This window comes from Arvicanthis niloticus, chromosome 30, assembly GCF_011762505.2.
Source record: "Arvicanthis niloticus isolate mArvNil1 chromosome 30, mArvNil1.pat.X, whole genome shotgun sequence".
NCBI classification, from domain to species: domain Eukaryota; kingdom Metazoa; phylum Chordata; class Mammalia; order Rodentia; family Muridae; genus Arvicanthis; species Arvicanthis niloticus.
In genome coordinates this window covers 18907912-18920717 of record NC_133438.1, presented here as the reverse complement: position 1 = coordinate 18920717, position 12806 = coordinate 18907912, and positions in this window count along the sequence as shown.

The window sequence follows — 12806 nt, the reverse complement described above, 5'->3', positions numbered from 1 at the left end:
GTTGATGCCTGGATGGTGTTTGTCAGCTCCGTGGAAATCAGCTGGGACAGACAGACTAGGGACAGAACATAAGGAGTTCAGGGGGAATCTTTATTTGCTACTCCAGATCTGTCTTTTTTGCATGGAATGTCTGGAAAACAAAATGTTGGGGGTTGTTTTCCTGTACTTTGTATTTAATTGCTCATTTCCGTACCCAGAGACAAAGTTGCAGTCCAGACTTTGGTATTGTCATTATTATGAGGCATCTCATGACTCAGTATTTTGTAAAACATTGTTCTTCATCACCTGATTAGTCAATAAAGAGTTGAACATCTTATAGCTGTGTAGGAGAGGAAAAAACAGGACTTCTATACCCAGCGAAAAGGAGAGGGTCTCAGGTGGGAACCATAGGAATCTCAATCTGGGAGTTGCCATCAGATACGAATGAAGAAGGAGGTGCCAGGCAAGACTAAGATGGCAGCCGGTAATGGGGCATGTGGCTGGGAGGTTGGCCAGGTCAGCATTGTTGGGTTAGAATAGCTCAGAATCTGCCCAGCTATAAAGCCTGCATATTATTAATACATATAAAGTTCTCCATTTCATTATTTCAGAGCATTTCAGAGAAAAGCCCCTGTTTTTACAACAAAGAGAACACACACCCAACTGGAGGCAGAGGTCCAGTTGACCTGTGGCAGATGGATCCAAGTTGCAACTCCCTAAAGTTCACGTGACACCTTTAAAGTTGACATAAGATAAACGTTTTAGAAAGATTAGCATGACCACTGTCTATAATCTGCATTAAAATTCTCATTGGAGAAAGATCAGATAGGTGTTTCTAAGCAGCTTGAGCAGATGCATACCTTTGAACCATAGCAGAAGTGAAGCCTGTTAACCTGCTGCAAACATGAACATCCATCATAAGATGAGAGATTTCCTGACAGGAAAAAGAACCAAGGGGAAAAGAACCCAAAAGATGCGTCTGGAAGAAAACCATGAATGCTCTTCCCTCTGTCCAAGGACTAGACAGGTACAGATTGGACAGAAATGTTTTCAGTACAACAGGAAGCACTTTTAAATCTATGTTCAGAAAGCAGCCAAGAAATTAATTTTTTTGAGCCTGTAACTATGATATTTTTTAAAGTAGTAGCCAATGCTTTACCAAAGTCAAACTAAAAACTTAACAGAATTCCATTGATTAATATGTGTAAACTCTGAACTTTTGAAGTCTTACCATTATGTACTGTCTGTCTCATTTTTTTCACATACGTTAAATCACTCCCTCAGACCCTCACAGTTTGCATTCACATACCTTAAATCATTTCCTCAGACCTTTAATTTTTTTTTACTTTTCCTTTCTTCTGGAAATATCCAATCATTTACCACGAGACACAGAGGGTGCTTGATTACTGAGAGCAGCCATTGATCAAAAAGCTTTTCCAATTTTTTTTTTCAAATAAAAAAATAGTAAAAGCAGGTTTTAAAATAACAATAGCACTGTAATTTGAGTTTTGTCTTTCATTGACCACAGTTTACCTAGTTTAAGGGAGTTTACCTTTGTCTTCGGGAACCCTGTCTGAAAGGTAAACCTGTCCATAAGTTTGTCTTTCTCAGTAAGAGATGGAGTAGCTCTAGAAAAGGTAAAGCCTACAGTACCTCAGGTTAGAAGCCTTTGGAAGGTTCTATGGGTTTTGATCTGTACCCACAGGTAAATAGATGTCAATGGGGAGCCATATGTCCTTTTTGCCAGTGTCAAGGAAAGATGGAAGGATGGAAGTGAATCCTCTTGACAGATAGAAACCTGTCTTACGTGCCGATTATAGGTTTTTATCTAACTACCAGAAATCTTTCTGTAGTCCCAGTCTGAGCCTACACTCCTTTCTGGATATATGCACTGCCTTTCAGAATTTTGGGACCTAACAGACACACTTTTAAATTTTTAATTCTTTTTGTTTTTAATTTTTATTAATTAATTTATTTTTAAAACAAACTCTCTTACTGAGATCTGAGGCCAACTAACTGGGCTAGACTCTAATCAGCAAGCCCCAGGGCTGGCCACCATGCCCAGATATTTTAGGCAAGTGGTCGGGATTAACATTTGTGTAGCAAAATACTTTCTACCTGAGCTTCTCTATGCCCTCCTACACACACACACACACACACACACACACACACACACACACACACAAACACACACACACACAAATACACACACACACTAACACACACACATACACACACTTACACACAAACACACACACTAACACACACACATACACACACTCACACACACATATACACACATACACACACACACTAACACACACATATACACACACACACATACACACTAACACACACACACACTAACACACACACACTAACACACACATACTAACACACACATACACACACTCACACACACACACACTAACACACACACACACTAACACACTCACACACACATATACACACATACACACACACACTAACACACACATATACACACACACACATACACACTAACACACACACACACTAACACACACACACACTAACACACACATACTAACACACACATACACACACTCACACACAAACACACACACTAACACACACACATACACACACTCACACACAAACACACACACTAACACACACATACACACACTCACACACACATATACACACGTACACACACACACTAACACACTCACACACAAACACACACTCACACACATACATACACACTAACACACACATACACACACTCACACACACACACACACACACACACACACACACACACACACACACACGCCCTTGAAGATATCTTGGATGATTGAACTGGGCAGTAATGCAATTCTAGGAGTTAGAAGACACCAAAGAATTTGATGTCTCTCCCATGGGCACACCTAGGCCGCCTTTGCGCTAAAAGGCTGCCTCTTACTCACTTGAATGAAACGTCACGGCAGCGCCTCTGCCCTTCCCACTTGTTTTTGTTAATTTCTAGTGTCTGAAAACTAGGATGGAAAACAGCTAGAGGTTCTCCATTAGCTGCTCTTGCTTGTAAACAACAACGGCGTGTTCCAGCCACACAGGCAAGCCTCCACCTCCACGACTCCAACACACCCTGAAGTGCTGGCACCAGGCACAGCCAGCTTGACTCACAGATTTCCCCATTCAGCTCCCCTTTACTCTCTTATAAACTAGAAACCCGTCTTGTTCTTTTCAAGCAAGTAGATGCTATATTTAGAGGGCATTTGAGAATAGACATCATCACTGTAAATCATGAGTGTAGCTTGCCCCTGGGGGTCTCCTTAACGACGGTAGGGCTATTTTTGAGACCTGCACAAGGGATTTTGACATTGCATGGTGACACAGTACACGGAAGGAAATGTAAAAGATAAGACAAGCCAGCAACTGCATAGGACTCATTGGCCAGCCATGAAAATCTCTCCAGAGACCTGGGCTACAGGACCTGCCTGGGTAAGAGCCGCCAAAGCAGCCAAATTCTGGATGCTGCAATTCTGTGGTATTATCTTACCCTTATTCACAGCGAATATCACAGCCTAATCAGTACACTTCACCGAAACCAAACAAGAGGATTCTTCCGCACATTTTATCTCCATTTCAGTACAGTAGAAGACACACGGGACTTTAAAATGCTTTAATTTAAATGTGCAAGTTCTTTAAATATCTTAAGAGGTATGTGATGACTTGTGGTGAATTGATTAGAAATGGCTCCCGTGGGCTCATAAATTGAGTTCTTGGTCATTAGGGAGTGGAGCTGCTTGACTGGGAACTAGGAGGTGTGGCCTTGCTGGAGGAAGTACGTCACTGAAGGGTGGGGTTTGGTATTTCAAATGCTCAAATCAGGCCCAGTGTGTCTCTCTTCTTGCAGCCTGTAGATACAGATGTAGAACTCTCAGCCTCCTCTCCAGTCTGCCTGCATGCCTCCATGCTTTCCACCATGATGGTAATGGATTCAACCTCTGAAACTGTAAACAAGCTTTAGTTAAATGTTTTCTCAGAGGTATATAACTGAGTTGTATCATAGACACACACACACATATACACTATATACATACACATGTATATGTATAATTTTTTGATGATTCCCCCATATTGATTTTCATAATTGTTAAACTATTTTACAATGCCACCAGCAGTATAGAAGTGATCATCTTGTCTATATCTTCTTCAGCATTTGTCATTTGTTTTTTTTCTATGACATTATGAAGGTGTTTTTATTTCTTTGAAGTCTAAGCACTCCCCATTCAAAAGATTTAGAAGAGAACAGAGCGATGTCTATATGAAGCCAAATATTAACGACAGTATTGATATTTGTTTTACTTCTATGTATTTTTAAAATTATGTACTTGTTATGTTTCTAAGGTATTGGTTGAACTAGAAAAGCCTTTTAATTCTAATTTAAATTTAAAAAATTAATTTAGACATGTAATTTTAAAGTCAAATTTAAGTTTACACTTCCAGTATAGTTAACAATATTTGTTTCTCTCATTTAAGTCCTTATATCTCAAAGTGCCAAGTTTTTAGTCAAACCATACATTTTATATATTTAAAAAGAAATTGCATATATGTGCACCTTATAAATGAATAGAAAGTGTTTAATGACATTCCACTGTATTTTCAAATGAGCCCAAACACCAGTTAAATCTATTGTATTTCCTAATTTAAACTCCTTACAGAAGAATTTCTCCTTGCCCTAATTTACTATGAACTGTTCTTATACTTTCTTTCTTGGGATTTGACTAAGCTCTCTTTAAGAGCTATGATTGGTCACAACCAGGGGCACAAAAAGGCGTGTGTGTGTGTGTGTGTGTGTGTGTGTGTGTGTGTGTCCCTGAAGAAGGATGAGCAAGAGCCTGCTAATTACCAGCAGCAGAACCAAGCTCAGTGGTTCCCAGGCAGTAGAAAGACCCTGTCACCTGTCAGCTCTGAGCAGTGAGTCAAATGTCACACGTCTATGCTTTCCTGCACTGAGTGTTTTGCTTCCCCAGGTCTATGTACAAGATACCCTGGAAGCGATGCTTCCATAAACGAAGATAAGCAAAGAAGGGAAGGAAAAGCTAGAGAGGGGACAGGAATAAAGCTGCTGTTGTTGCAGTTAGAGTGGACATCGATGCCTGCTGAGAGGCAGAATCTGGGTTCACTCATTATCACTCTCTGATCTATTCTCACCTTTTTCTTTTTAAATTGTTTCTTTTCTTAAAATATAATTCCATCATTCCCTGCTTCTGTTTCCTCTTTGCAACTCCTCCTACATTGCCTCCCCTACCCATGGCTTTTCTTCTCTGTTATTCTCTCTCTCTCTCTAGCTCTCTCTCTCTCTCTCTCTCTCTCTCTCTCACACACACACACACACACCCCACATGATGAACTTATGGTTTGTAAACCATTCATTGATTCTGAGAGATTGCAAAGGAAATAGAGAAAGATCATTTTCTTAAAAATCTTTCAATTTGGAAAGCTATGTTTGTCTTCTTTAGGGTTTTCATTGTTGTGAAGAGATACCATGGGCATGGCAACTCATATAAAAGAAAACATTTAATTGGTTTACAGCGTCAGAAGTTTAATCCATTACCATCATGGCGAGAAGCATGGCGGCTTCCAGGCAGACATGGTGCTGGAGAAAGATGAGTTCTACCTTTTGAACTGAGACAGGAGAAGGGGACTGTGTGTCACACTAGGTGTAGCTTGAGCATTCTCAAAGCCCACCTCCACAGTGACACATTTCCTCCAACAAGGACACACCCACTCCAACAAGAACACACCCACTCCAACAAGGACACACCCACTCCCACAAGGCCACACGTCCTAATAGCACTACTCACTATGGGCCAAACATTAAAAAACATGAGTCTTTGGGGGCCATTCCTTTCAAACCACCATAATGAACAGAGCCATTTAGATATGAAGATTGTGTGTGTGTGTGTGTGTGTGTGTGTGTGTGTGTGTGTGTGTTGTGTGTGTGTATGTAACAGCAGTAGGGCTGACACAGAAAAGGGTTAGTGCCTAGACATACATAATTTGTACTTTAAAGATATGGGGTTTGAAAGAAATATAAAGGAAGAAATACGTTGTGGGCGATAGAAGTGAAGTGTTATTATACACATCCCATACCTAAATCAGATTTTAAATTATATTATACAATGAGAACTAAAGTAGAACTAGATGGCGATTCGTGGGACATGCAGAATAGATAAAACACAAACGCAGAGAGATGAGCAAGAGACAGAACTCAAGACGATGGAATTTTCTGTCAATGAGTCCCAGCTCCCAGCACACAGACACCCTGATGAATACCAACCACTGTTAACTTTTAGGATTCCTTTTGCTTGGGAAGAACTGACATTTCTACAGAGCTCACCATCTTGTCTCCTCAATTCTCAGTACACTTTCAGCCTGCTGGGGACTTCGTTGACTGAGCACTTTGGTCACCTTTGGAATCTTCAGGTCTGTTAACTAGGAAATGACAGTACAACAACAGTAATGTGATTCTCATTTTGTTCAGGCCCTATGATAAGCATTTCACAAACATCATTTCCTTTAATCTTCACAGCCATGGGAAGGAAGCTTTATTTGTCTTCTTTTTATAAAGGAGGAAACAGAAGTTTGTTCCTGTCAAGCATCTTGACAGAGTCCTCTATGCTGTCTGCTCCTTCCATCTTTGCTTCAATTTGCTTCACTCTGTGTCTTCACTCTGCTTTTCCACAATCTAACTACCTCTTATTTAAAAGTGCTAACCATAGCCTCTTTTGGCATTGGTTTTGTTTTTTCTCTTCTTGGGTACCATGTTTCCTTGAGGCTCTCTGTTCCCTGGACTTCTGGGATAATGCCCTGTCTCATCACTTCCCCGATACTACTGTCTCAGGTCTTTTATTGAATGTAGCCCATTCTTCCATATGCTTCTATGAACACGCATATGTTCTGTTATAGGCACCGTCCCTATCTCTGCTATTTATATTTTTAAAAATGGTTCTTTCCTTTTCCACAAACCAACTCATTTTTCTCTGTACTTTGGTACTCACTATTTAGGTCATGGCGTGTTCCTTTGCTGATGCACTTTGACACATTTCTTCCCTGGCAGAAGATGATAGAGCACTTGCCTCTGATGACACTATGCCTTGCTGTACCAGCCACTTCTGATCCTTCACTCTTCTCCATGTGAACTTTATTCATTTCATCTGAGTTTGTGTGTGTAGGTTCTTGAACAAGTATATGCAGAGATCAAAGGTCAACACTGGGTATCTTTTCCACTTAAAAGCTTATTTTTTTTTTAAAGGTAGAGAATCTTATTTTTTCAGACAGAATCTGATCAACAAGCTCCAAGCTTCTCTTTGTGCCTCCCTAGTACTGGGACTACAGGCATGGACTGCCTGGGCCTAGCTTTTCTGATGACCAAACACGGGTCTGCATGCTTGTATGACAAGTGCTTGCCAATGGGGTTATCTCCCTCCCCATGTTTTCTGGGAAGCCTCTATTTCATCAGAATTTTTATGGCTTTGTTCAAAGTACTGTCAGTTTGTGCATCTGCATGACTTGATCAGATTTGCTTCCTGATTTGGGAAATCTCCCAGACTCTGTGTGTGAAAAGAACAGGATCTGACATCTTCATACAGAGCCACTTCACATAGAGCCACTGAGTTGCAGCATTCGACTGGCTTTGGGGACACCACCTGAACTCAGTTGGGCAACAGCAGGCACTAGCTGGAACTGAGAAAGACCAATACTTCTTCCTGTGATGGATTGAATTGTTTTTAGAATGTGTTCTTTAATTTCTTCCAATTTGTAGATTTTCTAGTTTTTCTCTATTATTGATTTCTGCTGGTGATTGCAAACTTGTCAAATTTATTGAGATTTGTTTTCTGCTTTAACATATGGTCGATCCCATCTGTCTCATAGCCCATGAGTATGTCCCATGCGCACTTGAGGAAAATGTGTATTTTGTTGGTTTAGGGTAGATTTTTTTAAACATAGCTTTTTAGGTTCTGTTGCCTTATTCTAGTCTACTCTTCAATCTCCTTCATGTTCCGTATAGTTTTTGGTCCACTGTCAGAAATGAGGTCTGGATGTATCTGAACCATCATTGAGTATTTATGTATTCCTTTAGTTTCATCACATTTTGCTATATATATTTGGTGGCTTTGTTAGTAGGTGGGTATAGATTAATTTACCTCCTTACAAAGGAAGACTCTCTGTTTTCACTCAGACTTAAAGGGACCAATCTAGTTTCCTTTTCCATTGCTATGATGAACACCATGACCAAAAAATGCCTGGAGAGGAAATGGTTTGTTTCATCTTATACTTCCATCTTATAGTCCATCTTGAATGAAGATCGAACAGGAAATCAAGGCAAGAGTTTGATGCAGAAACCACAGTGGAATGTTCTTTACTGCCTTGCTCCCTAGCTTCTGCTCAGCCAGCTTTCTTATACAGCTCAGAACCACTTGCATGGGGATGGTGATGCCAAGAGTGGACTATACTTTCTTATGCAGATTAGGACCACTTGCATAGGAATAGTGATGCCAATTGTGAACTGTGCTCTCTACATCAATTTTCAGTAAAGAAAATCTGTCAAAGACATGCCCACAGGCCAATTGGATTGAAGCAATACTCTAACCCACATGCTCTCAGCAAACTCTGAACACTCAAATACAAGCTGAAGCAATCTAGGAGAGGAACTAGAAGGCCTTTATCCAAAATTTGCAGAAAATATATAAATAGATTGGACATGTTTTATACTTTAATATTTAACAGAGTGTTTGACATTTATATTAAAGTCATTATGATAGAGAATTTAAAAGCTTCAGTGTAGTTAATTAATTTTCATAAAAACAATAGAAAAAATTTAAACAGAAAAAAAAAGTAATTAAGAGACTGAGATGAATTTCTAAGCTGACATGTGATCATTTATAGGATCCCCTGCATGAACGTCATTCTCTGTGGAAATGCTGCAGGGTGTAATTTATGTATATACAAAGGATGCTTTGTAAGAGGTGCCATTCACAGTAATTGAATTTAATTTTGTAACCCCAAAAGGTGAATTTTGTATAAAGCATTTAATGCATTCTCTAGATATCCCCATTAAAAGCAATTTTTTCTACCCCCAGGCAATAAAGGACAGAGCTGCCATGCTTGGAGCCATTGCATCTGCTTTATAGGGTCCTTCTGTGTAGTTGATGTGAGGTGAGGACCAAAGTTCCTTACAAACACAAAAGATTGGTCCCCAGAGCCTTAGATGCTTACCAGAAATGTTCATTAAGGAGTATTATGTCGGGAGCGACCTTGCTTAAACATTAACTGCCTTGTCAGCCATACGTGCTTACTGTCACAAAGTCTTGGCCTCTGTGGGAAAGTACTAACCTAGTTGAGAACAAGTAGCTATAGATCTTGTGGACAGGTAGCCTCTGTGGGAAAGTACTAGCTTAGTTAAGAACAAATAACTATAGATCTTATGGACAGGTACCTAGCAACCTGTTCTGTTCCTTCTGCTGAACTTTTCACCCAACCAACATCCTGTTCTTGAGAACACCTGTGCTCCCCAGAGACAAAGCTACCCATGTCACCCCCCCAACCCCATATCCTGCTTCTATGTGTATATAACCTGTGTGGGAACAATTAAAATTTGACAGCTTGATCAGACCTCTTGACTTGTCTGTTCTTCACGCCCCTTGCACACCCCTACCCCTGTCCTCTCTTTCAGGTGGCCGCCCAGTCCCAGTTCATTGTGCCAGGGGCCCAGGCAAAGTGTCGCCTAAACAGGGACACCCCCCAGGGGGGTGTGGCAGAGGAGAGAACGCAGCTCTTCAGAGGAGGGTAGGTCTACCTGTTTATTTTCCAGAGCACCCAAGAGCAACTCCCGAGGCTCCTGAAAGCGACTTTGGATTTGGCAAGACGCCATGGTCCAACCTTCCATGAGACAGTCTGGAGGAGGATCATAGAGCAGCAAGCTCTTAAGGTAAGATATGGGACAAGAATTTTCTAAATGGTCACTCTTTGTGACAGGGCTCAAGAAGTCCATCAGTGACAGGGCTCAAGAAGTCCATCAGGATACGAGGTACTAGGGTTAAGAAAAAGGATCTTTAAAGATTCTTTGATTTCATTAGTGTTGTTTTCCCAAGAGGGGACTATTGATTTTAAAAAATGCTATACCTCCTAAGGAAAAGATAAAAAGTTAAACCTTGAAAATGAGAGAAAAGGCTAAAACAGTTGTCTGCTCTCTGACATATTAACAAAAGAAGAGGAAAAGCCTATTTCAGAGCCCTCCTGAGAGCAAGAGAGAATCAGGAGATGTCCTGCTTTCTCTATGGCTCCTACTGGAGAGATCCTCATTTCTGCTTTCTCTGTCTATTGTCTGTTCTTGGCACGCCAATCTGTCCATGTGTGTCAATTGTTTGTCTTTGTTTCATTGATTGAATGATTGTTGTTCTATGATTCATGTTCAAAAGAAAAAAAAATGATTAAAACTGCTGACTATCCACCTCTTGATTTAGCTTAAAAATTGCTTGAAAAGTAGTCTCAATTTACACAACAGAAGCTGATAAGTAAGTTACCCTGCTCTGTGGCTGAGAGTAAGGCACAGCAGGAGGAGCCCTGGCTGGAGTTGATTGTTTGCATAAGCTGCTCTGGGAGAAGCCAGCAGCCTTTTGGCTTCTATGGTAAAGGAACTGATAGTTGTTTTTCTGGTTTAACAAGTGACAGGTGCTTTTCTCTTGAAATTACAGCTAGAAAAGGTAAGAAAAAAATGTGTTTGGATAAAATATATAAGATGTGCATCTACCTCATTTTTGTTTCTGACTGGTTTTAAAAGTATAAATATGTTCTGCATGTCTTGATTATACATTATTAGCCTGTAAGTTGTTGGGTATGATTAAAATTTTATAACTTTAATAACAAAAAGCTGGATTAAAACTGGTAACTCAGGGTTGGAGTCATTCAGAAACCAGATGTATAAAGGAGATTTCAGTAAGAGTTTTATCTGGGATCAAACAAGGCCCTGATGAACACTTCCTTTTGTTACACAATTGGCTTATTAGCTGATCCCTTTCATACAGCTTTAAAATTTTGGGGAGTGTTTGTTGCACCAGAAAACATTCAAAGGCAATATCTTTTCAATATTTGAGACACCAGCTAAATTCTTCTCAATATTTGAGATGTTAGTTATATTCCTAAACAAATTGTGGCACAAAAAATTCAAATAAAAAAAGATAGTTTATTTACTTTAAATTATTTTCAAAAGCTCCTAGGAGATGCTAACTGGCTAAGACCTCCCCCTAAGCTCACCACAGGAGGACTTAAGCCTCTGTTTGATGTTCTCAAGGGGGATGCAAATCCTAATTCCCCTCAACAATTAACTGATGAAGGAGGAATAGCTTTGTAGAAAGTAGAGGAAGCTGTTAGTTATCAATAGATACATTATATAGACTGATCAGTTGTTGGCTGTTTCACAGAAGTCCTTTGATAAAAGAGATCATTAATGTAGATTCGTATCTCCAAAGAAAGTTTTAACACCCTGTTCTAAAGCTGTTGCTGTGTTAATACAGAATTGTAGGTCAGGATTACAAAAGTATTTTGAGAAAAAACTTAATGAAGTATTCCTTATTCCAAATAACAATTAAATTGGTTATTAAAGAATACTGATATTTGGCCTATTACATGACCAACTTTTTAGATAAATTTGATAATCACTATCCAAAAGACAATTTTCCTCTATGCATGATTTCATATTTCTTGTAAATTTATACATGCAGTCCATAGATAATGTGTTTACTCTATTTACAGACAGATCATTTAATGAGAAGATAGTATATATAATTAGATCACATGTTTATTCTCTTGAGTTTCCCTCTGCTTCAACACAAATAATTGAATTATGTGCTGTAGTCACTGTTTAAAATGCTAAAAAAAAATCAAGCTTTTAATTTGTATACTCATAGCCAGTATATAGCTCATGGTTTATAATTACTTCAAATTGTTTCTTTTTTAGATATTGTTAATTTTTAAATTTTCCAAACACAGCTTAATTTAAGAAATATGTACTTTTCCTTAACTTTATATGACATTTAAGAGCTCATACTGAATTGCCTGGACCCCAGGAAAATACCACAACAGATTTGTATACCAGACAGATTATAGGCCTTACAAAAACAATTGGCCATATAATCTTATTCTTTGCACTGACCTGCCTTCTGTGATCCTCTGAGGCCAGAAACTACAGTTTCTGCCACTTAGCAAGCACCTCATTCTAAAAACAGCCAAAGATTAAGTAAACAGCCTTTGTTCTATCTCAACAGGAACTGCTGGGCTCTAACTTATGCCTGCTAGTTTGAGGTCACACACACACAAAATAGACATTTAGAAAAGTTATTATAGAGTTTATTACTAAGTGTAAAAAGTTTTCTATGAAAGCTACCTAAGGGGAGAAGTAGAAAGTTCCTAAGTGCAGAAAAGGAAAACTTCTATTCTATCTGAAAAAAGGAAAAAGTTCTACTTTATATGCTACTCTAAGTGGGGAAAGGCGAAGAGTTCTGTTCTACTTCTCCATTCTATCTGCCTCTCATCTCTTTGTCCTCAGTATTTATACATCTTCCAGAATACATGATCACATGTTGCAAAGTTCATGACAAGTTTACGCCAAAATTCAAATCATAAATTGAAATAGAAGTTTACAACAGAGAATGTTTACAGGCATATCCATTAGGAGTAATTATCTGGCTAAACATCCATCACCTGTCTAGCTCCACAGGTTCACTGAAGGTTTAAAACTATAACTGAATTATTAATAAAGTTTGTGTAGATAAGCC